The 15,775-nt window shown below is 49.4% G+C and overlaps 1 pseudogene; it reads right to left on the bottom strand.

Moving 5' to 3' along the window:
* Positions 1 to 2,024: 2,024 nt before the first annotated feature.
* LOC113609695 (heterogeneous nuclear ribonucleoproteins A2/B1 pseudogene) lies at positions 2,025 to 3,261 on the bottom strand (annotated as a pseudogene).
* Positions 3,262 to 15,775: the final 12,514 nt, after the last annotated feature.

Here is a 15,775-nt window from a genome sequence, read left to right on the forward strand (position 1 = left end):
TGGAAGCAGAGTCTCCAGCCCCAGTCAAGCTTTCAGATGACCGTCGCCCTGATAACATTTTGACTGCATCCTCATGACAGACCCCAGAACTGCCCAGCCATGCTGCTTCCAAATTCTAAGTTCTATCTCTCAAAAACTGTGAGATAATAAATGTCTATGTTTTAAGCCACTAAGTGTTGGGAACATTTTTTTAACAGCAATTGATAACTAATACAACCACCTTGACCTTCTTCCCTCCCAACCTGTGGGCCTAGCAAAGGCCCAACACTAGTCAAATCTAACTTTCATCTATCCCGCGCTTGTACTCCAGCTGCCGAAAGTGGCTGGAGGAAAACACATGACTGTGCTGAAAGGTCTCCCTTTAAAATCATGGCCTTTAACCTCAGAAGGACCATATTGTTGCCCAGCAATCCTACAATCTCTCCCCAGGCAAGTCACTCTCCTACTTTTTGTGATAACTGTATCACACTCCTCCCTTCCCAGGCCTTCACACAACTATCCCTGCTTCTCACTTTCAGCCAATGATAGCATTTTTTTTCCCCACTGAGAAAATAGAAGAAATCAGAAAAAAACAAAACAAAACCTTACCATCCCACCACCAAAAATACCAACCTCCAGTATCCAGGTCCTTTTACTCTGCCTCCTTCCTCTTATGATGAATGGACCATCCATGCATCTATCTGAGGCCAGGTCCCCCCCCCCCCCCCCCCTTGTGTACTGGATCCCTTCCCTTCCTGCTTATTCAAAGGTATCACTCCAGCAATTATCTGTTCTCTCATATGCATTGTCAAATTTTCTCTCTCTAGTGCACCATATCCATTAGCATACTAAATGCGATATAACTTTCATCTTTAAAAAAAGAATCCTAGACCCTACTTTCCCCACCCAGTTACCTCACCATTTGCCTGCTAATCATTCAGAGCAAAATTTAAAAACATTATCTGGACTGTTTCTATTTCCTCACCTCCTATTCTTTGTCACACACCCTCCAATCAGGCTTGTGTCCCTATCATGACAGTAAAACCACATTTATCAAGGGACTTCTATGATGACAGATTCAATGGTCAATTCTCCATTCTTATTTGACCCACCCGCAACAGTTTAAGTCGTCTGGTCACTCACTTCTTGAAACAATTTCTCAGTTGCTTCCAAACACCTGAGTTTTCCGATCTTCCTCCTACGTCACCAGCTGTTCCTTTCCCATGTTCTTTCCTGGATTCACTTTTTCCCCCTTTCACAAGCTCTAAGATTGGAGTGTCCCTGGGCTCAGTTCTTGTCTATCCTCACCCCTCCTCTCTTTCCTGCCCTGTTCTCTTCTCTGCTCAGTCCTTCCTCCTGGGTGTCTTATCTAGCCCATGGCTTTCAGCACCATCCATAATGCTGCAGACTCCCTGTTTATATCTCTAATCCAGAGCCTCTCCCCTGAGCCCAGGATGAATAAAGGCAACGTGTGTCTTCAACTTCCTCCCCTTTTGCCACGTTTCTCCCCACCTCTGTGGTTTCACTTTCTTCTCATATTCAGTTTATTCCTACTCCAGGGTAACTGGTAGGATTAAAGCATTAACTAGTGTTCAGCAGTGCCTTGCACATAATGGAAATATTCTTCAAATGTAACTCAATGTCTCCCTTCAGGGCAATATTTTTTCCTTTAGAACTATTTTATTAAATCATAAATGTACAACAGCTTCTTAACTCTACACACGCACTTAAATTTTTTTTAAAGGAAAAACGTTAGGTCTTATTACACCAGCTTTTCAAAACTTTGAGAAAAATCTTAAAAAAGGTTTCACATGTCACCTGAAACTTGCAAATTTAACATTATCGAAGGAATGCTTCTACACTCTTACAAAGACCACTAGAAAGAAACAACAATTAAAAAAGCTAAGAAACTGTCTCAAAGGCATTTTTCTTTTTACAATCCTTCCTCCACAGTAAGGTAATGTTATTAAATAATGTTAAATAATTAAACATTATTTAAATTAAATAATGTTATTAAATAAATTAAATTCACAAAATGGCTCTCTGCATCTGCTCTGCTGTCTTCTGCCGTATCACTGCATATTTATGCATGACTGAGATAAGAGTTTCCTTAACATTGTCATTTCGATAACCTGAAGCTGTTCTGTTACCTCTGGGCTCTCATCCTCTCCCATTTATACAGTGAAGCCCATGGTAAATAGGAAGATCAATATCGTCTTCTCCCTCCATACCCCCCACTTCCTCCACCTGGACCATAGTTTCCTCCACCTGGACCATAGTTTCCTTCACCATACGGTCCTCCCATGTTTCTGCTACCACCAAAGTTTCCACTCTTCATTGGACCGTAGTTAGAAGGTTGCTGGTTATAATTTCCAAAATCATTATAATTTCCACTTCCATAATTTCCTCCTCCATACTTGTCATAACCACCTCTGCAGCCCCCACCCTGGTTGCCATATCCAGCTCCTCCACCACCATATCTTCCTCTTCCTCCTCCATAACCAGGGCTACCTCCAAAATTGCCACCTCCAGGTCCTCCTCCATACCCATTATAGCCAACCCCAAATCCACGACCACTTCCATATCCATCAGATCCTCCTCTGAAGTTACTTCCTGGTCCTGGTCCAAAATTTCCACCACCACCACGAGAATCTCCAAAACCAAAGTTGCCTCCTCTTCCACTTCTAGAACTTTGGACTTCCTGCATTTCTTGTCTAGATAAAGCCTTCTTTACTTTTGCATTATGACCATTGATAGGATGGTATTTCTGCAACACAAGCTTATCCACAGGATCATGGTCATCAAAAGTAACAAACCCAAAGCCTCTTTTCTTTCCAGACTGCCTATCGGTAATTATCTCAACGGCATAAATTTTTCCATATTCCTCAAAGTAATCTCTAAGATGATGTTCCTCAGTATCTTCTTTAATTCCACATACAAACAGCTTCTTCACAGTGACATGAGCCCCTGGCTTTCCAGAGTCCTCTCTTGCAACAGCACGTTTTGGCTCAACCACTTTCCCATCAATTGAATGAGGTCTTGCAGCCATGGCGGCATCCACCTCAGCCATGGATGAAAAAGTTACAAAACCAAATCCTCTTGATCTTTTGCTTGCAGGATCCCTCATTACCACACAATCTGTAAGTTTTCCCCACTGCTTGTAGTAGTTCCTCAAACTTTCTTCTGTAGTTTCAAAGCTCAAGCTACCAATAAAGAGTTTACGGAATTGTTCCTCTTCTCTCTCCATCACGGACTCAGTCGCTTCAGCCCGATTTCCCGCAGCCGAGCGAGATGAGATCTCCGCGGACGCACACGAACCGGACTCGTCCTGGCGCTGTAGTGAGAACTGCCGCTGGTCGAGAAACGACACCGCTAGGAGCACCTCCACTCTGGACCCGGCGCTGCTGCTGCTGCCGCTAGAGCCGCTGCCGCCGCTTTTCTAGAACCTTCCCCCGACTAACGCCTTCTCCCCTACGTCAGGCCGTTGCGTAAACGGCCTAACCGCAGCCAATAGCAGGAACGCTCTACGACCTCCTTGCGCCAAGTACGTGCCCCTCCCCCTTGCGGCCAGTCCAGGGCAATATTTACATTTGGCCTAAAGGCGAAGTTATACCACTTTACTGATGAAATTTCAGATACGGGCAGACGTGGTTTCATCCTAATCAGGCCTGGGATGGAAATGGGGGATGTGTGTGGATTTTTTGGAGTGAGAGGCTTTTTCAGAGTAGCTCAGATCATGTTGATCCCTGACTCAGTCTTTCTGTGATATGTACTTGGCATTCTTCTATCTCTTTGGTCTTGTTGTGGTCAGGATAAGGTAAACTGGCTGGGGAGTGCAGCAAAGTTCCACCTGAATTTTAGTGGTTCCTGTCTGGTTAGAGTAGTCCCATAGTTAGATCACGATAGTGACAAGCTGTGGATTCATTTTCCACTGAGCTTTTCAGAGAGACACTGTTCTTCAGCCACTGACTAAATCCTTAACTTGGCCAAAAATGGTAGATATTCCAGACCAAAGATGCAAGTTAGACCTTGACATTTGGCTGAATTATTGTTGAAAGTTTTACATGTCAGAACCTCCATAAATAAGAATGTAATGCTTCCTCCCTCCCCTCTCCACTTCACAACGATAAGGTGAGACTCCAGGAGGTAACAAGTCTGTGAAAGTCAGGGGCACTGAATCAGTCCACATCCTGTCACTCCAGGCAGTGAGGATAGCTGGATGAAGGAGCTGTTTACAGGGTTCAGACGAGCGACAAGGGTGAGGATGCCAGGGAAGGTGGTAACGAGTCCCAGGGACCAACAGCTACAGGGACTCGCTACTGCCTCCAGGCTGAAGGGGAAAGTGGGAGTAGTGACCAGAGCCCAGGGGCAGCTGCAGCTAGGAGAGGGCCTGGGATGGGAGTCAAAGCCAGCCATCAGCCCAGCAGCGGGGCATCTGGCAGAATAAACATCCCAACCTCCTGCTTCCCATCTCTTGTCAATGCCTCCCATTGGCCAAACTCAACCAGGAGCCAGACAGCGAGGGAGCCTCTAGGTATAGACCACACAGGTCGGCCTCCTGGATCTCAGAGCAGGGTCGAGAAGGCTCGAGAGTGGAGCTGGAGGAGCCAGTGGAGAATATCCTGCGGACTTGTTCCGAGTAACAACCACAGGAGTAGAAGGTATGAGAAGGCAATGATCTCCAGGTGGACGGTTCATGACCACCGCCCCCCCCATCCCCAACAGCCAAAACCACTAAAGCTGATGTCCTACTTCCAGATGGGGTATGGGATGTTGATTTTATGTGTCAACTTGACTGGGCTAAGGGATGCCCAGATAGCCAGTAAAACATTATTTCTGGGTGTGTCTGTGAGGATGTTTCTGGAAGAGATTAGTATTTAGAATCAGTAGACTGAGTAAAGAAGATCTGCCCTCATCAGTGTGGGTGGGCATCATCCAGCCCAAGGAGGGCCCGAATAAAGCAAAAAGGTGGAGGAAAGTTGAATTCCCCGCTCTGTTCTTGAGCTGGGATGTCCAACTTCTCCTGCCCTCAGACATAGGAATTCCTGGCTCTTGGGTCTTCGGACTCCAGGACTTATACCAGTGGCTCCCTGGATTCTCTGGCCTTTGGACTTGGACTGACAGCATCTAGCCTTCCTGGTTTTTGAGCTTGCAGACGGCAGATCATGCAAATTCTTGGCCTCCATGACCATGTGAGCCAATTCCTACAATAAATCTCATATATATACATAAATCCTAATAAACCCTATGGGCTCTTTCCCTGGAATACATAGCACTAGAATAATTTATATGTATATGAGACTGGAAGTCTGTTTCCCCAATGATGCTTATGTGACAGGGACAAGGTTTATTGAAGTGTGTGAGTACTCTAAGAAGAGTTCTGGCTCAACTTTGATAAAGATCTTTTGGGATGTAGAACTTCGAGAATGAGTGGGAAGAGAGCCCAGAGGAAATGGAACAGGACCTAACACAAGAGATTAAATCACCCTCCATAATAAAAAGCTCCAGGGACTTCCCTGGTGGTACAGTGTTTAAGAATCCGCCTGCCAGTGCCGGGGACACAGGTTTGAGCCCTGGTCCAGGAAGATCCCACATGCCGCGGAGCAACTAAGCCCGTGCGCCACAACTACTGAGCCTGCGCTCCAGAGCCCGCGAGCCACAACTACTGAAGCCCGTGCGCCTAGAGCCCATGCTCCGCAGCAGGAGAAGCCACCGCAATGAGAAGCCCGTGCACTGCAACGAAGCGTAGCCCCCACTCCAGCCGCAACCAGAGAAAGCCAGCCCACAGCAATGAAGACCCAATGCAGCCAAAAATAAATAAATAAATAAGTAAAAATCAATTAAAACAAAATAATAAAGAGCTCCAAAAGAGGGGAGACATTTGGGTGCTGGAGAGAGCATGGGAGCTTCTGACATACAAAATGCTCTTGAGTAGCTAGGGATGTGACAGAATTAGGGAGGAGAAAAGGGGGCTTTAGAAAAACTTTGCAAAGTGTTTATATCTCTTCAAAAGATTTAAATAAATAATTGGATTTTTTTTTTAAAAAAACATCACTTTCAGTTGCTGAGCCATGTTTCTTTATATGAGCTCCAAACAGTGCCAGAGCCACATGGGACCTGAAGTTTTGGAGTTACACTAACAGACCTTCTGGATGGTTCTGGCAATAGAGGACTGGCCCAAAACCACTCCACATACCACATTCTCGATCCTCTGTGATGTAGCACAGAATCCTGGGAACTTCTGAGGACTCAGCTTCATTCCAAGCTGTCGTACCTTACACAGGATCACTGGAAAAGTGAAGGGATGACCATTTCACTCTTTTTGTAGAGAGGCCAGAGAGGATAAACACGTCGTTCATGATCATCCAAGCTTTCTAAGGAGGAAAGAGGCATAACCCCAGCTCCCTGACTCCCTGTGTGGCCCTCATTCCACTCAGCTGACTGGCTGCAGATTCCGTTGCCTTACCTTTCTAGAAAGTGAAAATCCATCTCCTCTTTCCTTCCTGAGAAGGCCCAGGCTTTTGCCCAGGGTCTGTGTGGGACAAAACCAGAGCCTGAGCTTTTATAAAATCGTTTCTTTTGAGTCCTTCATTCCTTTCTTGAAAGCAGTTTAAATGGCAGAGGAGGCTAAGCCCAAGGGCTTGGAGGTCTGAGCACTGAGGCAAGCCATCTGTACCATGTTCTGAATTTCCCAGCCAGGCAGCACTCCAAGGACAGAGGCTCTGATCAGGATGGGATGTTTCCCAACGTGGGCTAATGAGATGTGGGGACACATTGACTGAGGGGTTCTGGAAAGAAGCTTCCACTTTCATTCATGGAAACTATCAAAAAAGCAGCTTGCTCTCTCTCCCGAGAATGAATGAAGGTGGATAGAGCTTTGGTGGCTGCTGGCGACCATGTTGCAACCTTGAAGGCTGTGAGTCTTAGGATGAAGTTGACACCGTGGAGGAGGGTGGAGAGACCAAAGGAAACAAGATAGAGCAAATGAATCAGACTTTGCATAAAGCCCAGCCACCTCAAACTTTTTTTTACTGTCAGGGACCGGTAGATTCCTTTTATTGTTTAAGTCAGTTTGAGCTGTCTTCTGTTACTGCGATAAAGGTCATCCATCCTCCTGATACCTAACGGCAGCTCAGACTTTGTACTGCAGGCTCAGGAATGGAGAGGCACGGTCTGGTGTGAGATCCTGTCCTGACACAGTGATGTGTCACTGCGTCACTGGGTTTTGACCCTCTTTCTTGGGGATGGAGGGAAGGTCAGGCAAGTTAATCTTGCAGCTCGGGGCGAGAGGGTAATGTGTTAGTCATTCAGCAAAGACGCAGCTGAAAGGAAGCCTCATGTGCTTGAACGTGACCCTCTGGAAGCTCAGAGGGCAGATCCAGATGGGGCAGATGTTCTTTGCCTGGGGTTACTGGACTCCTAGGAAAGGTGCCAGAAAGTCCATGAAACCCTGAAACTGTATGGGAAATTTTGTGTGTGTACGTATTCACCAGGTTTTCAAAAGGAAAGTATCACTGCTCTATGTTTAAATGGTATAAAGCTCTCTAACGGCCCCCTGCCTGGGTTTCCCCTTGTTGTAAAGCAGGAGTGACTACTTCTCTTCCTTCTTACTCTCCAGGAGGGATCGTAGATGATAGATAAACCTATTAGATAGAAATTAAAAAAACAAAACAATCAGGGACTGTGCCATGCTATTGGGAGAGGAGAGCAGGGGGCAAGTCCTGAAGAGAGAAACTCTATTCAGATGTGAAGACAGCCACGAGCTTAGGTGAAGGAGGGCAATGAAGATCAGTCCTGCCCTCTCTATAGGAAATCCAGGTACACGGATATACGTGACACATACCCACGCAAGCCACACACCACGTGTGCGTATGTGATAACAGCATTTGCATTGTCTGATGGCTTTCAACGGGCATTTCCGTAACACTTGCCTCAGACAGATCATGGCACCTAGGTCTCACACACATGTTTCCCCCGGGGTTTAGAGAGTGCAGTGCCCAGGGTTCTTCAATAAATGGTAATGCTGCAACCCAAATTCAGGTGTTCTGTTTCCTCTCCTGGGGCTCTGTCCTCTACAGCAGTGGTTTCTAAACCTGACCGATCAGCAACAGCACCTGGATGCTCCCCTACCATGTCCAATGTCTTGGGCTCGGCTCCAGCCCTAGAAACTTTGATTCAGTATGAATGGGACAGGGCCTGTGTACCTGCATTTTTGGAAGCATCCCAGGTATATCTGAACATGACTTAGGTTTTTGGACCAATTGCTCTCTATAAAGAGCACTGTGTGTGTGCATGTGTGCATGCAGGTATGTGTGTGTATGTGTGTGCAGGTATGTGTGTGTATGTGTGTACACGCATGTGTCCTCTCACAAGCAGGCCTTGCAAACCTGTAAAGTAGGTAATATGTCTTGTATGCCTCTCATCTCCTCTTTCAGGGCTCTTCTACCAACCCTTTGGCCATCCTCCCCGATGTCTCATGGTTCTTTTGCTAACCCCTCATCCGATGGTAACTTAGTCCCTTTTAGGGGTTGGCACATTGTCACAGTAGACTCTTAGGGATGGATAATCACTCAAGTTCAAAAGTGGTAAATCTCTAGTGGTGGCATTTCAGGCTTTGGGACGGGCCAATGGATGTGGGAGATGTTTTAGGAGGAGAGATGTCTTATCACGCTGTGCGGTGGTTGTGTATTTGCCACGACAGCTCTCCACCACAGAACTCCCACGTGTATATCATACGCTTGCATGTATACTGTACAAATGTAGTACTCACAAAACTCTCAAAATAAAAAGCAAACACATATAACAAGCAGGTGGATTTTTAGAACATGCAACCTGTTTTAGGGAAAAAAAATTAGGAAGGCATTTTCAGTGTTGAGTCTCGTCATAAGGCATCCTCTCGAAGCTGGAAGAGAGGCATGCAGAAACACGAGTTTGTCATGGCAACACCGACAGGGCTTCAGCAGAAGGATGCTCACAGGTGCAGCTTGGAATGGCGCAGCCTCTCGTGGCTTATTTACAACCCTGCACATGGAATGAATTCTCTTTCCCTGGTTCCTGGTCCCTGGAAAGTCAGCTGGCCTCCAGGGGCCTGGGGGCTTCTTACCAGAAAGGTGGCTGTGTTTCTCTGGGTGGTGGTATTCAGACCTCTGGAGCAGGGAATTGAGGGGGTCTTAGGATCAGGTTCACATCTGGGAGAAGGGCTCCTGGAGGGAGTAGAGAAAGGAAGGAGGGGAGGAAGGAGGGAAGGGAAACATACTGATTCTAAATGCTAAGCACTTCTAGTCTCAGAAGCTTCTAGCGTCATCTTCATGTCTTTATCACCACCAGCTGTAACCCAGTCAGTTATGAAATGTTATTTCCATGTAACAGGGAAGGAAACAGAGTGGGAGCTTACACCTGCATCCTTGGGGAGACTAGGTGGCCGGGTGGTGTAAGAATTAAGAAGCTGACCCTGAACCCACCACTTCTGTTGATGCCAAAGCCCTCGAGCAGGGCACAAAGGCCTTCCCTTGACAGCAGAGAGAAAGCTGGGAAGGCAGTTCCTCCTGGGAGAGGCTGTGTGGCGACCATCCTTGGGTCTGTCAAGGGGTAGATGACTGACCACAGACCCTGTGCTGTGGGCACTGGGTCCCTGAAGATATGGGCTCTTTCTTCTTTTAGGCTGGGCCCCAGGAGTCCTGGCAGGAGCCAGAGAAAGCCATCAGCTGCTTTAGGGAGCCCATGGGCAGGACCTGAGGGGCTGTGGTGAGGACGGTTGGGAAAGGGAAAAGGTGGCTTCTGCCTAGAGGAAGTTTCCATTCAGTGGGGAAAGTGTTCCTTAGGGGCTCCCAATCCAATACAACAAGAGCTCTGCACACCAGGAGTCCAAGGGAGACAGAGGAAAGAAGGCACAGTCCATGCATTCCAAGGGCTCACAGTCTGGAGAGAGAGACCAGTTTCTTCCATCCTGGCCACAGCCTGTCCCACCCTGGACCGCGGCAAGAGCTGGGGTGAGATAGACCCCCCAGCCCTCTCCTGCACACCTGCACGGCCTCAAAGCATCCTCCTGCAGCCCTTTCTGTCAGAGCTGCCGCTCCCCACGCCCCCCAAGCCCCCAGGCCTGCAGCTTTGGCCAGGCCCAGCAGCTCTGCTGGGAGGCTGGTTTGCAATCAGGGCTGCTCCGATCGGCCCACCTTTCCTTCCCCACCAGGAGCCTTGGGAGCTTGGGAGACATTCCAGCGCTGGCTCTGACATGAATTTGCTGCTCCGTGCGCCAGGCGATCAGAGCTGAGTCCTCTCCCTTTTCCCTTGGAGGTGTTGATAGTAACAGCAGAGCCGAGCTGCCAAGTTGGCAGGAGAGCAGAGCGACTGTGCACTGCGGATCGAGGGGGCGGGGAGCGGCAAGCCGGCGGAGGGCTGGGCCAGAGAGACAGTTTGTTTATCCTGAGATCGAAAGGGGTCCCTCCCGTCTGGCAGCCAGCACCTTGCACGAGGAGGGGAGACTACAGAAGAAGGTGGAGGCCCCAGGGGAGGCCTGGGACGGTGGTACGGGGTGAGTCATCTGGGAGGCTCCCAGGAGTGGGTGCTGCCACAGTCTGTGGGAGGGACCTTCTGGCTGGGCCCGAAGCCACCAGCCAGCCTGGTCCCCAGAGGGAGGATAGAGATCCACCTTTGTTTCTGCTGTGATGAAGCAGCTGTGGAGTTTCCAAACAGAAATGGACCTGGGGTGGGGAGCTGGGGAGCTGAAGCTGCTTCCCACCGAAGAGGACCTTAGGAGGGTACCCATGCTGTCAATCAAACGGACCTGGGGCAAGTCATCTGACCTCTCTGAGCCTCAGAGCTGAGTATCTATATACTTCAGAGCTTTGTGTGAGGCTTCAACACAGCAGTGATAGCAATAACTTACCTACAGCTTACTGTACGGCAGACACTGTTTGAAGAGCTGTATGTCTGCGAATGTACTTAATCTTCCAATGACTTCGTCAGGTGGGTGCTATTATTATTCCCATTTTATCAGTGAAGTAACTGAGGCCCAGAGAGGTTAAGTGACTTGCCCAAGGTCACAGAGCTGGTGAGTATCAAAGTTGGGCTTCAGCCCAGTCTTGTGTCACTTAGGCCATGTTCCCAGCCCTTACACAAAACTGCCTTCATAATGCAACGGAGTTCTCAGCGCGGTGCCTGGCACAGAGCAAGTGTTTGTAAATGTGATCTCTCACTGTGACTCCCCAAGAGCAGCTCCAGACAGGGGATCCAGGCTCCTGACATCCTCCACAGGGACTCCGTGGGGCCCTAAGGCTGTCTTCCCTTCCATCTTTGGTCCGTACTATCTCGCTTATCCTAGGGGGGAAGATTCCTCCTTCGGCGTGAGAGCCGCTGGCCTTCCCTCTCCCCTCGTCCTGCCTGCCTGCCGTCTGCCCACCCGAGGCTGAGCAGAGCGGAGCGGAGCGGAGCAGAGGAATTCTCAGCTCCCTCTAGGTACCCTCAGCCTGCAAAGAAAACATAGTCTGCTCTGTCTGCTGCCAGCTCGTCTCTGGTGACAGCCATAACCCATTTGCTCAGCTCCAGCCCCAGCCTGTGTTGTGAGTAGAGCTGGGAGCTGGACCTCAGTCTCCTGCAGGATCTCCTCCTGGGCCAATCACTTCAAGGCTGGGCCTTGGGGGCTGGTCAAAGGGAAAGGCAGACCAGATGATTTCTTGAGGCCCTCTTGGCTCTAACAGCTATCTATGCCTGAAGGTTGGTGTGCTGCGTTCACAGCCTGTTCCTAGGGTAGGAAGTCCATTGTGTAAACATGTTTCCCATACTTGACTGCCGTGGGGGAGGAGGGTCATTAGCGCCGCCTTGCAAATTAGTAACCAGCTTTCCAAGACAACTAAACTGTGCTACCGGCCACCTCTTAGGAGATACCAGGGAATGAATCCTTTGCTACTTTCTGGGCAGCCAAATCTGCCTCCAGTCAGTCAGCTGTGACGTAGTCAAACCAGAGCCAAGAGCCTGGGCTACTGACTGCTTCCCAGGCCTGAGTTCCCCCCTGGAACAATTAAACCGCAGCCATCATGGGGGAAAAGAACTGCAGAGCAGATGTCTCAAAACAACACTCTTCTGCTTATGTGCGCTGGGAAGCGTTGTGGGTACGTTGGCTACAGATTCACATCCTAACTGTTTCTTTCACGTAATGACTGCTGACAGGAGGAGACCAGGTGGGGTTGGGAAGCTGGGGCTGAAATTTTGCCATGGATAATTCAGGAGAAAATGAAATAGTCTACATTTTATACTTAGAACAGAGAAAGCAGGGATATGATGTCTGCTAGTTGGAAACCTTTAATTAAAGGAATGTTCAGTCCCCAGGGATCAGCTGGAGCACCGTGGCCAAGAATTATGAGCAGAGAGGCTGTCACAACCCTATAACTCCCTTCTCTGCACTAACTGCTCCAGCAGCCCTTAGGCATCTTTAGGCCTGGGCCAGGGAGCTGGAGGGGAGACCAAGGCTCCGAAGCAGTAGACCGGTCCTGAGGTGTTGCAAGGTGCACCCAGAAGGCAGTCGCCCATCATCACACAGGGCTGACCACTGTCTTGGTTTCTGGGGTCCAAAATATCGAACTTGCTTTATTGGAGATTTGCTTCTTCCTAGGAGAAGAATATTCTTCTGTTGTAACAAAAGTCAGAGAGAGAAAGGGCTGCCTTGCAGTCAGCTTGCTGACATATATCGGTTCTGTGAAGTTACAAAGGTCTTTATCCATTGCTTCCAGAGATGCGTTTCCTCTGTCCGACCCTGAGGGGCTCATATGCAGTGGATGACAAAGAGTCTGGCGGGGCGCGGTATAGAGGGGAGACCCCAGAGGAGTGGGGAGCCACTCCCTTCCTCTTGCTGCTGATTCCATTTGGTGACAAGCAGTAGGTCAGGAGGACAGTAGGAAGTCAGGAGAGGTGAGAAGCAAAGAGCTGGAGCTGAAAGAGAGGGAGAGTTTACTGGGGGTGAGAGAATGAAGGTAAGAGCCCCGGGGAACAGGGAGGAGGGAGACTACGGCCAGCAGAGGGAGGGCCTCCCCGGTGGGGATGGAGGCAGAGGGCACAGGCCCCAGCCCTGACCTTTTTGGATGGGGCACATGGCAGGCCAGCCTGGAGGCAGGGAGATGCCCACGACGGCCTGTAAGGTTTCCTTCCCTCTGGAGGCCTCTGTAGAAATCCAGAATGGGTGAGCAGAAGCGGGTTGAGGTTCGATTTTCCTGAGGAAGCCCTGAGCTGGAGACAGGACGCTTGACTCTTTATTTATTTACGAGGCTATCGATCCGAATGCAGCTTTCCCACAGGATCCCGAGGTCGCTGGAGTTGGGAGAAGAAACCTCTCACCAGTTAGCTTCCTTTGCCCTCCAGATACCAGGCGCTCAGATACGCTGTCCCCACCCTCCCTTCATTCCTCCTCCTTTCTTCACCCCTTCTGCCCTTCACCCCTGTGCACCCTGAGGGTTGGGGGCTCCAGACAGCCCCTCTAGTTTCCTCTCTTTCTCAGGCCTGGCCGTTCTGGGTTCCTTCCAATATTTAGGGCACACTCCAGCACCCCAAATCCTAACAGCAGGACATTGCTTCACTCAAGCATAGATGTTAAATTTCCAAGCTGTAAAAGACCCCTGAGACCCTCCCAGCAAAAACCTTTGGTTCTCCTGAGAAGGAACAGAGGCCAAGGGGTCATTTCCCCAAAGTTGCGCAAAGACAGTGGCACACCCTGGACAAGAACGAGGCCAGGCCTCCCGATTCCCCTGACGAGAACCCTTTGAGCTGTGCCACGTTGCCTCCCAGTCTGGCCCTTCAACCCAGAGGTAGGGATGCCCCTGAGCTGGGACTCACTCTCTGAGACCTTTGCCCCCGTTTGCAGTCTCCCAGCAGGGCCTCTCCTAAGTTTGTTTTGACCTGATGAATCTTTGCTCTCCATCTGCCCCACTCCGAAATAGGATTGAAAAAGTTCTATATAACCACAGAGGAAAGTGGAGTCTGCTGATAATGACCAGGAGTCTGCTCAGCTTCACCTGGCCTTAAACGCCCTGCGTTCCCACCTCCCTCCCTACTGGCCATCTTTCATGAGGCCTCTCCCAGCCTTTGTAACCCAACATCAGACTTCAGGTGGGCCGAGATGCCCTCGTCTACTCAGCCTTGTGAAAGAAGATGGCTCTTCTCCCTCAGCCTTGATTCCAGAGCTCAGTCTGCCAGACAGGCAGAAATAAGCCTTTCTAGGTGGGTAGAATACAGGAGACAGGCCAACACTGCACCAAGCCCCAGGGGCTGCCTCCTCATTTTGGACACCCTGAAGTTTGGCCCAACTGAACATAGCTCTAAAGATGAGCACCAGGGCTTCCCTGGTGGCACAGTGGTTAAGAATCTGCCTGCCAGTGCAGGGGACATGGGTTTGAGCCCTGGTCCGGGAAGCAACTAAGCCCATGCACCACAACTACTGAGCCTGCGAGCCACAACTACTGAGCCCACATGCCACAACTACTGAAGCCCAGGAGCCTAGAGGCTGTGCTCCGCAATAAGAGAAGACACTGCAATGAGAAGCCCGCGCACCTCAACGAAAAGTAGCCCCCGCTCGTCACAACTAGAGAAAGCCCGTGCAACAACGAAGGCCCAATGCAGCCAAAAATAAATAAATAAATAAAATAAATTTTAACAATAAATAAATAAAGATGAGGACCCTTGCTCGAGGCAAGGTGGGCACTCTGCCTTCTTAAGGTTGTCTATGTTATTGTACTTTTCCTTGGGTTCATTTTGGCATTCAGTGTTCCAAGGTTTAACCCCAACACGATTTACTGGCTTCATCTCTTCTTTCTTCCCTTCTCACAGGCTGCAGCCAAAAGGAATTCCACACAAGCACCACATTTTCTTCCTGTGGCCTGACTGTTCTGGAATGCCCTACCCTCCTGCTCCATACGTGCAGAAAACCCGTGTCCTAAGCCACTTTCCCTGATTCTAGCAGCTGACATCCATTGAGCTCTACCAGGTGCTGGACCCTGCACTTTATCTTCGCAATAACCTCAAAATTCTCCCCATTTCTCCATAAGTTACACAGCAAGAGGCAAAGTCAGGATCTGAACCCAGGCCTGTGGTCTCCAGGGTCTATACTTTCAGCCACTACACTTTATTACCTCTCAAGAAACAGCGACCCTTTCCAAAACTATCTTTCTCTTAACTCGGATTTTATCTGCATTTTCCTTTTCTCGCATCGCTTTTTTTTTTTGCGGTACTCGGGCCTCTCACTGTTGTGGGCTCTCCCGTTGCGGAGCACAGGCTCCGGACGCGCAGGCTCAGCAGCCATGGCTCACGGGCCCAGCCGCTCTGCGGCATGAGGGATCTTCCTGGACCGGGGCACGAACCCATGTCCTCTGCATCGGCAGGCGGACTCTCAACCACTGCGCCACCAGGGAAGCCCTCGCATTGCTTTTTGATTTTTGACTGCAACTACTTAGATCATATGCTTTCACTCTCTCACTAGACTGTGAGTCTTCAAAAGTAGGGCCTGGGTCACATTTGGTGTGTCCCCAGCATCGGGCTCAGTGCTAGCACATGGCAGGAGGCCATGAAATCTGTTTCCAATGAAAGAATGAATAAACGACCAAATGGATTTGAATCATAGTGAGGGCTAATGTCTGTCCATGGTGGAGCAGGGCGTTGGAACTAACTTTTCTAAAGGCCTCAGCTTCACATTTCCTTTTTAAAGGCACCATGGGAAATGAAGGGAACGGAAGCGTTTCATAGATGAGAGAGAACAGGAACGCAAACCCCTGCATGTCTGTAATCACAGAGCCTCTTCATGCCGGCTGCCGCTGGC

The sequence above is a fragment of the Aethalodelphis obliquidens genome, unplaced genomic scaffold, assembly GCF_003676395.1.
Source record: "Aethalodelphis obliquidens isolate GAN/ISIS:26980383/991018 unplaced genomic scaffold, ASM367639v1 scaffold58, whole genome shotgun sequence".
Lineage (NCBI taxonomy): Eukaryota > Metazoa > Chordata > Mammalia > Artiodactyla > Delphinidae > Aethalodelphis > Aethalodelphis obliquidens.